We start from the raw sequence: 13,465 nt of genomic DNA, 5'->3' as shown, positions 1-13,465 counted from the left end.
CAAAAGCAAATGTAGACCTTGTGTTGGCTGTTATCTAGGGGATTTGAGACTTGAAAGAACTACTTGTCTTATCCTGGGAGGAAGGTGTTGGAAGTTCTAGTGCTGGGTAAGTGAGAGGATATGGTCCCAAGGGAGTGACTTTATAGCTTTATTGATTATAACAGGTTGTCCCCAAAGCATTAGCTACTCACAACTTAAAAAATGGGAAAGAAAATTGTCCATTACATAAAATGTTATTATTCAAAGTACCAGGAGGGAGTGCAGTTTATGGGCTTCTCTTTTCAGATGGTCTCCAGTCTCCTTGCCCAAGAAGCCACCATCTCCTTTCTCTCATCTTCTCGTATATTCAGGAGCAAAGCTGACCTGAGGGGCCAGGACTTTGACACCACAGAAATGCAGCACACCATGCTGTAGAGGCCACAAGATGTATTTAATGTCTCTGTTGAGCCTTGTTTTGGAGTACAACTCAGCATCACCCCCAGTGGTGAAGGAAATGAGGGTTAATTTGCTCTGGAGAAAGCTGCTATCAAAGCATTCTGGAAAATCAAATGTGAATCCTCAGCAAAGGATTCTGTCCATCCAGTCTTCATGATGTTGGGCAGGCTGAACCAATACAAGGGAAACTGAAATATGATTAAATCAGCTTCTTGTACCTTCTATTGCTCTTCAATGACATCACTGGACAGAAATCCTTTCTTGTATGCCACGTATGCTTCTACCCCATAATTGAAGAAGTCTGACTTATTCAAAGGACATGCAAAATCTTTCTTTGTGGCCCTTGGCTCAAAGTTCATTGCATACAGATCAGACACAATGACCTAGCAACCCTGACTGGTCAGTTCAGTCACTGCAGCATCCTTCAAGGATCTCTTCATAGACTTGGGTTCCTGATGCGCATAGACTTATTTCCCTGCCATTCCCCAGGGCAGAGGCTTCTCTATCACCATCAATGCTGTCCCACTCATCGTACAGAAAAGGACCCCATGCAAAAGGCTGCAGGTTAGGCTGAGGATCCCAAGGGAGTGATTTTGAAGAAAGTAGGGAAAAGAAGATAATGAGGAGGAGGGTATAAATTAGTGGTGGCATACATAATCAAGAATATAGTAGTGGTAGGGCTGAGGGAGCTACCATGGAGTTGTATGACTAAAAGACTTATAAAGTCTTCTAAAAGGGATTGCAAAAAATATGAATTTCTCAGCACTATATGGAACTTTTGAAAAACTGACCATGTATTATAGGACAGAGATATTGCAAACATATGTACAAAGGCAGAAATAGTTAATACACTCTTTACAAACATAAGGCAATAAAAATAGTTATCAGTTCAGGGACCACAAACAAAATACACCAAACCAAATGAAAACATAGCAATGAAATCCAAATAATGAATGGGTCAAAGAACAAAATAATAGAAACAATTAAGAGTTATGTGAAAGAGAATGGTAATGTTGGAACAATATGACAAAAATTCTGGGATGTAGTCCTCAAGGGAAAAATTTTATTCCTACAAACATTCATTAACAAAATAGAAAAAGAGAGGATTAATGAATTCAATGTGTCTTTTAAAAATTAGAAAACCAACAAGCAAAGCTAAAAGAAGTACAAAAGAGGAGATATTAAAAAATAGAAGAGAAACAGATTACTTGGAAACAAAAAATCCATACACATGATAAATAAAACTAAAAGCTAGTTCTCCAAAAAGACTCATGAAATTAATCTGATTTTTAAAAAGAGGGCAGAAAAACATATCAATAAAATAGCAAATAAGCAAGGAGAAATCATAATGAAACCAGAAGAAATAAAAAGAATAATCAGTACGTATTATATACAGTTAGATGATAATAAAACTGAGAACTCAAAAGAAATAGAAAAATACCTTCAAAAATATAAAATACCCCAAGTACCAGAAGACCAGATTGAGACTGTAAATAATCTAATTTCAGAAAAAGAAACTGATCTAGCTGTAAAGGAGCTAAGCTTGTAAAGAAAAATTAGTACCCTTACTTCAAAAATTATTCTCAAAAATTAAGAAAGAAAGCACACTGCAGATTTCTTTTATGTTACACAGTCTAATACTTAAACCAGGGAAATATAAAACTGTAGGTCAAAATCATTAATGAATATTGACTCAAAAATTTTAAACCAAATCTTGTCAAATGGAATACAGGAAGTCATTGTAACCAAATGGGATTGACATTAATGATTCAAAGATGATTCAATGTTGAGAAAACAAACAACATAATCAATTATATCAAAAATTAAAATATCCCAAACCACACGATCATCTTAATAGAGGCAGAAAAAGCCTATGACGAAGTGCAACATTCTTTTATGCTAAAAACCCAACAAAGCATAGGTATAGAAGGACTTAATTTCTATATCATAAAAACATGTATTTAAAACCAAGAGCAAGAATCATATGCAATGGTGATACACTGGAACCTTTTCCAATAAACGTTTCCAACAAATATTGCAAGACAAAGGAAAATGAATCAACACTTGATGAGACAGAAGACCCTGTGGATTACCAAGAGAGTAAGGTACCAGAGCAAGATGTTCTTGAATGGTTTAAAAGAAAAATAAGAATTGTGGGTGGTACACCACAAATAATTGGCAGAATGGGAAAATTTTAAATCCATTAAGGCAATTCTCACCAAAAAAACAGAAAAGAAGATGACTTATTGGGAATGTAAATACCCAGAAATGAAGGATAATATGGAAGAAGAAAAGCAAAGCAAAAAGCAATAACATAAAAGAAAGTATAATCTCTGTACAAACAGAGCATGTTGATTTTGAAGACAGAATGCATGGAGACAACTAAATAGAGCTCATAGAACAGCATAACAAGTCAAAAACCTGAACACCGTAATGCAAGAAATAATACCAAAAAGTTGCCCAGAACTTCTGAGGACAGAAAACAAAGCCTGAGTCAAAAGAATGCACAAATTGTCCTTAGGAAAAAGAAAATAATAACAAAAACAACCCTATGCTGCCAACTTTAAGACATCTAATTGTTAAATTTAACAATTTCACTCAGAAACAACAAATTCTGAAGGAAACCAGCAGAAAGACCTGAGAATACTACAAATGTTAATTTAAACTTTTAATGCTATACCAATCAAGTTATGAAGGTGATACTTTTTAGAATTTGACAAAATAATAACAAAATTCATCTGGAAAAACAAAAGATCTTCAGTAAAAGGGGAAAAGTATTTCAAGACTTCAATCTACATTCTAAAGCCTTGCTCAAATGAAGAGAAATGAGAAGACAATTCGTAACCTGCCTCTTTGTGGAAGTGTAACACAGAGGCTACGTGTTTTACATGTTTTTGGACTTTTCCAATGTATTCATCAATTCTGCTGATTTCTTTTCTCATCTTTTTTTCTTTAAAAAAAATTCTATTTACTATATGGGATGATTCCCTGGAAGGGACAGCAGAAGGGATACTGGGGACAACTATGATGATATAAAAAATAGAAGACATCAATAAAATTAATTTAAAAAAAAAGAATGTAAGGTCCTTGAGAGTAATGTCTTTCTTTCTCCTTGTATGTGTATTCCTAACACTTATCACAGTGCCAAACACATAGCATTTATTGTTATTCGGTCAGGTCCGACTCTCCACGAGCCCATTTTGGGTTTTCTTGGCAAAGATACTGGAGTGATTTGCCACTTCCTTCTCCAGCTCATTTTATAGATGAGGAAACTGAGGCAGACAGGATTAAGTAACTTGCCCAGATCATACAGCTAGTGTCTGAGGCCAGACTTGAACTCAGGAAGATGAGTCTTCCTGACTCCAAGCCTGCCACTCTATCCACTGTACCACCTACCTGCCCAACATATAATAAGTGCTTAATAAATGCTTGTTAACTTGAAATGCAAATTCATTTTTCTGTTTCTTTTTTTTTCTAAAAATGGTTTCTTTACTACATTCATATCAGCAGTTATCTTCCCTTTCTTCCTATTCTGAATTTTTATTCTTTGATTTATGGCTCTTATACTTAGTCTCTGTATTCCTCATGGAATGAAAGCTTCTAAGGTACCTCTTTTGGGTTCCTCCTAAATACTTTCTCTTATTGCCTTGGAGAGCTTGCCCTTTGGAACTCTATTTTTTTCTCCTGCCTCAGTCTTAGTCTACTTCCTACAGAGAAGATATTGCCCCATGAGTGGAATTTTTCTGTGTCCCTGACTGATCAGCCCATTATTGACCATGACCTTCCCTTTTGTCATTTCCCCCCAATTACTTCAAAATCTCCACCATGGGTTCATATCCTCCTATTCTTCTGGGAATCAGTTTCTCTAAGGAGCTCTGATACCTCCTCTCTTCAGGCATGATGAGTGGTCTCTAAGAAGCAGATCCTATACAACATACCCATTGTAAGATCCTCATCTCTCTCTCTTTTTTGGAATATCTCTTTTTTTAGAGGAACATTCATCGGAGGTACCCCTTTCCACTACTAAAAACAAGATTTCCCCCTTTCCCTTTCCCTTTACAAACCTTTCCCTTTTCCACCCGCAGCCCCTGCTCATACTCCTGTAGGCTTTTTTCCTTCTGAGAGATTAAAGGAGATATTTTCACTTCATTGTTAACCTTTCACTTCATTAGAATACATCATATATTTCCCTCTATCTGCTTCCTCCATCCATTCCTTTATGTGCCCTCTCATTTTATTATTTAATTGCCCCCCCAAAACAAAACACGACGACACTGAAGTGAGGTTCAGTCCATGTTTCAGGCCTGTTTCCTCACCATCACTTCCATTTGATTTCACCTTTGTTATTTGTATACATTTAGGAAGAATTTTCGTAATAGTCTCACTGTTGCTATTTTCTTGTTGTTGCTTTCCTTGGTGGCTTTCATCATCCTTTTTGTATTTCTGTTGTCAGGGGTGTTTGAGAAACAAATAATTTCTTCAGGTCTTTTGGCCGTGAAAGAACATGATAGATGCTGGGGAAGGGGTATTGATGTAGGCCTGGCAATTATTATCTTCTGCCATTAGTTCATCAGGTTTTTATCTTGTTTGGACGCTTGGTATCCTAGGCTGTGGAGACAGCTGAAATTGCTTTATTTTTGATGCATGTTTTCTATTTTGGAGAGGTTGTGAGGATCAGAGAAAATATCTCGTTCTCTATCTATGGCCTTGACTAGGGAAAGCAGAGGCCTCAGGGTCTCACTGGATGTTGTAAGTGAAGGAGTCACCTCTCTCTGCTAGAAATAAATATAGCCAAGAGGTGTTGTTCAGTTATGCCTGACTCTTCATGACCCCATTTGGGATTTTCTCGGCAAAGATACTAGAATGGTTTGCCATTTCTTTCTCCAGCTCATTTACAGATGATAAAACTGAGGCAAACAGGGTTAAGTGACTTGCCCAGGGTCACACAGCTAGGAAGTGTCTGAGGCCAGATTTGAACTCATGCATTTGAGTCTTCCTGCTTCTAGGCCTGACACTATCCACTGTGCAACCTACATGCCCAAACCAAAAGACAGTGAAGCTTGAATCAGACCCTTTGGAAAATAATGAACAGTTCTAGCTACATAGACAATGGAAAGGATCAGCAGGATCTTTACTCCTCCATTTTTGCATTTTGGTTCCCAGTTTTTAACCCTTGGAAAAAGATTTTTGAGCAATCTGAACTTTTGCCAAATCGCATCTCATAATATTTATCCGGTTTTTTTGGAGGGGTGGGAGTGGGGAGACACTTTCCTTTTTTGACTGTAACATTTTGAATAGGCAAAACCAAAACAAAGTGTTTAAGAGATAAAGTGAACAGTGGAGGCAGCTTTTGGGTAATGAATTCAGAATCAAAAGGCCTGTATTCTAAACTTGACTTTCCTCTTTACCTCTAATTAGTATGTCATAGTCAGTATCTGGGCAACTAGGTGGTGCAGTGGATACAGTGCAAGGCCTGGAGTCAGGAAGACTCATCTTCCTGAGTTCAAATCCAGCCTCAGACACTTACTAGCTGTGTGATCTTGGGCAAGTCACTAAACTCCGTTTGCCTCAGTTTCCTTATCTGAAAAATGAACTGGAGAAAGAAATGGCAAACCACTCCAGTACCTTTGCCAAGAAAGCTCCAAAAGGGATCATAAAGAGTCAGATATGACTGAAATGACTGAACAACAGTCACTACCGCTTCTCCAGGACCCAATTTCCTCATCTGTGAAATGAAGAGGTCACTCTCTGGTGTCTCACTAAGCTTTCTTCCAACTCTAACATTCTGTGATTGGGTCCCTTCATTTTTGAATTTTGAATTCTTAAAGTGAAATTCATTTTGGAATTTAAACACTAGGATAGTTATTCAGGAAGAAAGCCCCTCTGGCAGGTAGGACAACCTGAGAGGGCACCAGCACTCTGATATTTCCATTTTTCTGAGTGTGAAAATGTCAATACTCTCAGAACTACTGCCTGGTACACTTCTTCGCAGGTTCTCTGACTGAACTGCCCCCAGATAGTTAATGATTCAGCTATTCTGATGGTTTCACGAAATCTCAGTATTTCTTTAAAATGTGTTATTACTTTATTACTTTCACACCCTAACCTTGACTTGAATTAGCTCTCAATACCCTTGTGATGTCAGAAGAAAGAAGGCTTCATGTACATTGAGTGGTTAACCCCTTACAGTGACCTAATTATGGGAGGACATGGACAAGGGTTACAGAACACAGGTAGGCATGGATGGGATGCAATCTGCTTCATTGGAGGGAACTTCCAGGTTAAAGACTCATTTAAATAAAATGTTTTATTTTTGTTTTTACTTTTTCATCCTGCTTTTTGTATGGCCTAGGAAATAGTCCCAGTCTTTTTGTCGATGGTATTTATTACAAAATAAAAATTCCTGTTCTAAGAAAGTCCTGGTCTGATGTTATCAAAGGCTATGGCTTCAGAAAGCCATCATTGCCAGGTTCTTGAGAGCTGGAAGGGTTTCCTGTATAGGCCCAATGACAGACTGTTGCATATGTTGTCCAAGATCTACCTGACCCAAGATCAGAAGGTCAACAAATAGGTGGTGAATTTTTTTTAGCTAAAGTAACTGATGAAAACATTTACTAAGATGTGGAAGAGGCTAGTATTTGTTTTGGGGAAAGGGTTACTCACATGTATGAAATCACTCAAAATGTCTGTTGCAAACAAATGAAATTCACCCCCAGATCCTGCAAGTCAGGGTTTATATACCTTAGGTACCCCAAAGACACTGACATGCAGTATCTGTAATCTGATATCATTTTAAAATTTCTTCCTTTACTCAGTCATTATTTAATAGGTCATTTTTAATAAAATGTCCACTATGCCCTACTCCATGTTTTATTCATTGTGTTAATATTTATTACTTGTTTTATTACATTATGATCTATAAATTCTTTGGTGAGTATTTCTTTTTCTATGTTAGCCTATGTCTTCTTTATGACCTAGAAAATTTAGATTTAAATTCTATGAACATTGGAAAAGTAGATTCTTACTTTGCTTGCTCAATTATCTCCCTAATACTCCATTGAGTCAATCAGTCAGTAAACACTCAACAAGCATTTATTAAGCATCTACTATGTACTATGCACTGGGGATACAAAGAAAGGCAAAGACAGTCCTGGTGCTCAAAGAGCTCATAGTTTTTCTTGGTGTGGGGGTAGGGGAGAGATGGGGAGAATATTTGGAATTCAAAATCTTGTGGAAGTGAATGTCAAAAACTAAAAATAAATAAATAATTCTTTAAAGGAGCTTACAGTTTAATGGAGGAAAATAAACAAGATATAGACAGGGTAAATTGGAGATAATGAAAAACAGAGGTAGGGCATTAGTATTAAAAGGGATCAATAAAGGTTTCTTATAGATGGTGAGATTTTAACTAGGACTTGAAGGAAGCCAGGGAAACCGAGTGTCTTCTCATTGAAGGAACTGCAAAGAGATGAGAGTCACCGGATCACAAAATATGTGGGCATGAGTAAGATGTTAAAGATTGAAATAGTAACAGGTTATGAAGGGCTTTGAATGCCAGAGGACTTGATATTTCATTCTGGAGGTGATAAGGAGCCACTGGAGTTTAATGAATAGAGAGCTGACATAGTCAGACCTGTACTTTGGGAAGATCAGTTTGACAGCTGAGCAAAGGATGGACTGGTGAATGGCATTCAGCTTTATGATTTCTTTTTATAAATTTATCTTTCTGTTGGATTGATCATATACTGATATTGGTATGCTAAAAACTTTCAACTATTGTAACTATTTCTTCTTGCAAAGATGAGCAGTTTTCCTTCTTTAATTTTGCTATATATAACTCTTAAGTGCATGTATATTTAAATGCACATCTGTAATAACATGTTTTTATGTTTATTGTTGCCTTTTACCTATATGCCTTGTTAATATCCCTTTAACACTTCTCCATTGACTCAAAATAAAGAAACAATCATCTTGACCCCATTTGAGAGCATATCCCACACTTCACACTTGTAGCTTCCCACCCATCTAATGAGAGGAGAGAGGCTTGTTTCAAGATACTAGTCAATAAAATTAATCAGAATTCAACTGCCTGTGGGTGTTGTTTTCATGTACGTTATTATAGTCATTGTGACAAACTTATTTTGAATAGATCCTTGTAGCATAACACAATATTCCTCTTTTGTCTCCTTTAAAACTTTCTAATTTGAATTCAGTTTTGTCTGATGACTTTACCACTCCATATCCTTCCTTCCTTCCTTCCTTCCTTCCTTCCTTCCTTTCTTTCTTTCGTTCGTTCGTTCGTTAGTTCTTTCTTTCTTTCTTTCTTTCTTCCTTCTGGGTACATACATGAGAACCAAATAGGAGAGCTGAAGACAGCCTCTCAAATAGTAGATCCAGGTAATTCTGAATTTTAATCTTTCATATAGTCATATGAACAAAAAATTCAGTTATATTTGAATGATTCAAGAATTCATGCATATTTGAATGTGTCATGCGTTACAATATGAACACAGATACGCTGATCAGCAGGCTTATCATTCCCCTGCTTATAATTTCTATCTTTGTCCAAAGAACCAGGACAGTGAGTTCTCTACCTCCTCATTTGGTACTATGGGACCCAATGTGATAGCCAGGCAGTGCATTTAGTGTATGTCTTCCAGTGAATCAATTTAAAACTGTTGAATGAATTCTTAAATTCAATAAATGTTGGATTATATTTTTTCCATAATGGCACAGTCTGAAAAATGGTCTTTACAATTTGGAAAAAGGCACTGCAGGGGGTTCTAATGAAAAAAGCTCAGTGGTTTCAATTCACTATTATAAGTCTTGTTGATAGTACAAGAGACAAACTGACAAACCAGTGCCTACTGGTTTTCTTGTGATGCTTGGATCAAAATGACATGGTATAGAAAAAGCATTGAACTTGGAGACAGAAGACAGAAAAACCAGGGTTTGAGTCGCAAAGGTGTTGTTTATGAACTGGGATACCTTAGGCCTCATCCACAAAATAGAAATAACTTCTGTGTTCCCTATCTCAAACAGGTGGCATTGTGGGTCAAATAAGATATTCAGGAAGAACCATCTAAATGTGAGTTCTTGTAAAGGGATTGTGAAAAAGGATTCTGGACTGGAAGTCAAGAGGCCTCCATTCTAACCTTGGCTGTGCCACTACCTCTCTGTGTGACCTTGACTTGTATTTAACATGTCTAGGTTTCAGTTTTCTCAACTGTAAAATTGGGAGGTTGAAATATATGACTTCTAAGGTCTTGTAAACATCTCTAAAGTTTTATTAATTTTATTACTATTTTTAAGGATTGGAGATAGAAATTGAACCTATGAGTTGATTGGCATCTTGAAGAAAGAAACTCCCTTAAAGCTGCAGCAGGTAGCTGCCTTGTCTGTAAATTATAGTTTTAGAGAGTTGTCTAGAGCATTGTGAAGTCATCTGATTTGCCGAGAGTCATGAAGCCAGTACGTGTCAGATGAGGGATTTGAACTCAGGCCCCAAGTCTTTCTGGCTCCAAGATCACTGCATTGTGCTGTCTTTCATATCATCATCATCATCACCATCATCATCATGATTATGTTTATTATTCACTTATACCCCTTCTGCTTTTGGTAGTTCCATTCTATCTAAACATAAAGTAGGGTGGGGTGGGGTGGGGTGAAGGGGAGAGCTTCTTAGTTATTAAAGACTAGAGTCTTGTGAAAGGAGAGGTGGAGAATGAATTCCTGCCTCTCTCACTAGTGAGCTATGCTTGGATATCGGAGGCCATCTCTCCCTGAGGCATTCTCATTTCAAAATATAGCTTCTCTTGGCACTGCATTTTCTTCACGAATTCTGCCTCCAAGCCCCCACATTCATTGAGAGGAAAATGTCTTCTTAGCAATGCTTAGCAATGATGTCTTAGTGGCAAGAACGCTGAAGTGTTTGACAGTTCGAAATCACGATTCTGATTCATTGTAACTGAGCCAGCAACAAGACTCAGTCTACGAAAGGAGGAAAGAGAAGGGAGATCAAAACAGACCATTAGGAAGGATGGTTATCTACACAGTTTGCTTTAGGCAAACAGTTAATCCAGTCCTGCAAGAGAGCACTGGTAGTTAAAGCCTTTAATGGCCTAAGTCCTATGATAATTAGTCCTGCCCCAGAGGTAGCTAATAGTGAGCCACTCTAACTTGAAATGGAGATTCAGTCACTGCTGAGGCTCTAATCCCCTGCACAATGAAACCTGAACTAATTCACTGAGTAAACACTTTCTCCAGTTACTTACAAGCTGTCTCCTTTCAGCCCAATTCCAAATAAAATCACGTCTGGGGACTGGAAAGAAAATCAAATATTTAAGAGACTCATTTTGGCTCAAATGCTACTGGATTTCTTCTCTATCTGCAATAGATCTGTCTCTGCCTCTTCCGTTCTCTCTGACTGAGGACCAGTGGATACTTTTCAGTTAAAACCATAACAGCTGGCAAGGAGGAATACCATCCGCTCCTTTCTCTAGGAGGACACACCAGCAAGGCTTCTGGCTTTTCCTCTCAGGAAATTCTAAAGAGCAAATTGCAAATCTTTAGTGAGTCAAAATTAGGTACGCTTAGCTGTATAGTAGTGTCAACATGGTGTAGTGGATAAGGAGCAGATCTCAGAGCCAGAAATCCCTTTCAGACATACTGGCTGTGTGACCGTGGGTAAGTTGTTTAACTTCTCACTGCCCCAGGCAACACTTTAATACTGTAAGTTGCATAGAAGGTGCCAATCTTCCCTGCAGAGGGAGCTCCCTCATCTTGGAGTTTGCTATACCAATAAGATCCCAGGTCCAATCCCTCTGCCTACCCTAGTTAATTAAGTGAACCATGTAAAATAGCATAGGTCCACTGACCTACTTTTTAAAATAAGGCTGCTGCCAAGTATTTTCAGTTTTTGTTGGATAATTTTCACTCTCTTGCACTCGATTTCTCAAGTCATTGTCATTGATTGTGTGCCCATTGAGCACAGAGCAATGGACACGTACCTGTGGGCACATGCTAAGTTGCATCACCAATATGAAACTTAATGAATATAGTTGCTTAGGGTGACATTTGCTAAACATATACCATGTCCAGAACTCTGTTCTTGGTACTAAAGAGTTTTTTTTTTTTTAAAGATATTTTCCTTGCCATTTATATTGGAAGTTGCATTTTCCCAATGCCATGGTACCTGTCATCAAAAGCCTTTAGGGGTAAAAATCCTAAATTTCCAGCAGATGGAGATGTGACTACATAAAAGAAAACTCCAAGCAGTCAAATGAGGTGCATCACTCCTCACTTTCTGGGACGGGAAATGATATTTTTTTTTTTCCTTAAAAAATATCCTCAAAAATTCCTCTCCCCTCCTCCCTCATTCCCCACCAAGGCAAGTGTTTCCAAGTTTAGGTAAACAATAATTTAAAAAAAATACTGGCAATTTTTATCTACATCTCTAACCCTGAAGGTTGGAATTTTCCAATAATTTTAGATTTTGTTGTCGCAACTGTCACCATAAACAGATTTCATTGTCCAAATGTAGAACATTTACATTAGAACTAAATTATACATTCTATAGGATGACTTTTTTGATTAAAAATATTAAATATTTAAATATTAAATATTAAAATATTAAATAGGTACTATCCCTATTTTACAGTTGAGGAAATAAGTAATAAAAGAGGTTAGGTAACTTGTTCAGTGTTATACAACTAGTAAGCCAGGACTCAAACTCAGGTCTTCCTGAGTATAAGTCCAGTTTCCTATCCACTACCCCATCTAGTTGCTTGATAGAAGATTTTTGGTATGAGTCATTCCCTGATGGTCAAGTAGTCAAAGGATATAAACAAACCATCCTCTAAAGAAAGACAAACTACAAATACCTACATGAAAGATTGCTCCAGATCACCAATACTAAGAGAAATTCACATCCAAATAGCTCTGTGGTTACATCCCACATCCAGAAAATTGGCAAAGATGACAAACGAGGGAAATAGTCAATGTTGGAGGAGCTGTGGAAGGACTGGCACATTAGTACACTGTTGGAGGAGTATGAATCAACTAAACTCTTCTAGAAAGCAACTTGAAATTATCCCTAAAAATAATCAAAATGCTCATAGCCTTTCACCTAGGGATCTCATTGTTAAGCATAGATCCTGAGGAAGTCAAAGATAGAAAGATCCCACAAACACCTAAATATTCAACCTTTTTTGTTGTAGTAACAAAGTAAAGAAAATAAAGTAAGCATCCATTGATTGGGGAACCCAAAATAAACTGTGGTACATTAATGTAATGAAATACTACTGCATTGTAAAAAAACTAATGAATATGAAGAATTCAGACCTTAGTGATAATTTGTATGTTGATGCAAAAATACAGATGCACAATCAGTTCATTGAATCTGAAAAGATGAATCGGATATCAAAAGGCAGAGAAGGTAAGAATTTTAGTGAAGAGGGTGAAAAAATATATCAGGAAATGGGCAAAATTCCAGTCTCCAATGGGTCAAGCAGTTTGAAGTACTTACATGAAAAAGTAGAAACTCTATGTGAACTCTTAGGAGAAAGGTAACTTTCCCTCTGTGCCTTTTAGGTATTTGTCTCTGTTTAGGGATCTCCAAAGGCTCACTGAGTATAACTGAAGCCAGTGGTAAAGTCCATAAGCCTAAACTGTTCCATGCTTAAGGAGCTAATACTAAGATAGCTCACAGCCTCTTAAAACAAATAAAAGTAGTATTGCTATGATTTGGCACCATTAATATCTTTATTGGTCAGCATTCCTACAAAGAGAGGCCAAGACTCTGAAGAACTTTATAGTCATAGATCTGGATCTGGAAGAGATCTCAGAGGCCATTTAATCTAAGCCTTTTATTTCACAGATGAAGAAACTGAGGCCAAAGGAGTTAAACTAGTTGCCCAAAGTCAACTACAAAGTTAAGTATCAAATATGGGAGTTGAACCCAGGTTCAAGGTTCTCTGATTCCAGAACCAAAGGTCTTTACACTGTACCAAATTACCTGGGTCCACTAGGC

At 37.3% G+C, this 13,465-nt stretch overlaps 1 pseudogene; it reads right to left on the bottom strand.

The window, feature by feature from the left end:
• Positions 1-236: 236 nt before the first annotated feature.
• Positions 237-965, bottom strand: LOC118840399 (annotated as a pseudogene).
• Between the last annotated feature and the right edge of the window lie 12,500 nt (positions 966-13,465).

Source organism: Trichosurus vulpecula, chromosome 2 (assembly GCF_011100635.1).
Source record: "Trichosurus vulpecula isolate mTriVul1 chromosome 2, mTriVul1.pri, whole genome shotgun sequence".
Classification (NCBI taxonomy): Eukaryota; Metazoa; Chordata; class Mammalia; order Diprotodontia; family Phalangeridae; genus Trichosurus; species Trichosurus vulpecula.
This window is presented reverse-complemented; position numbering and strand designations above follow the sequence as displayed.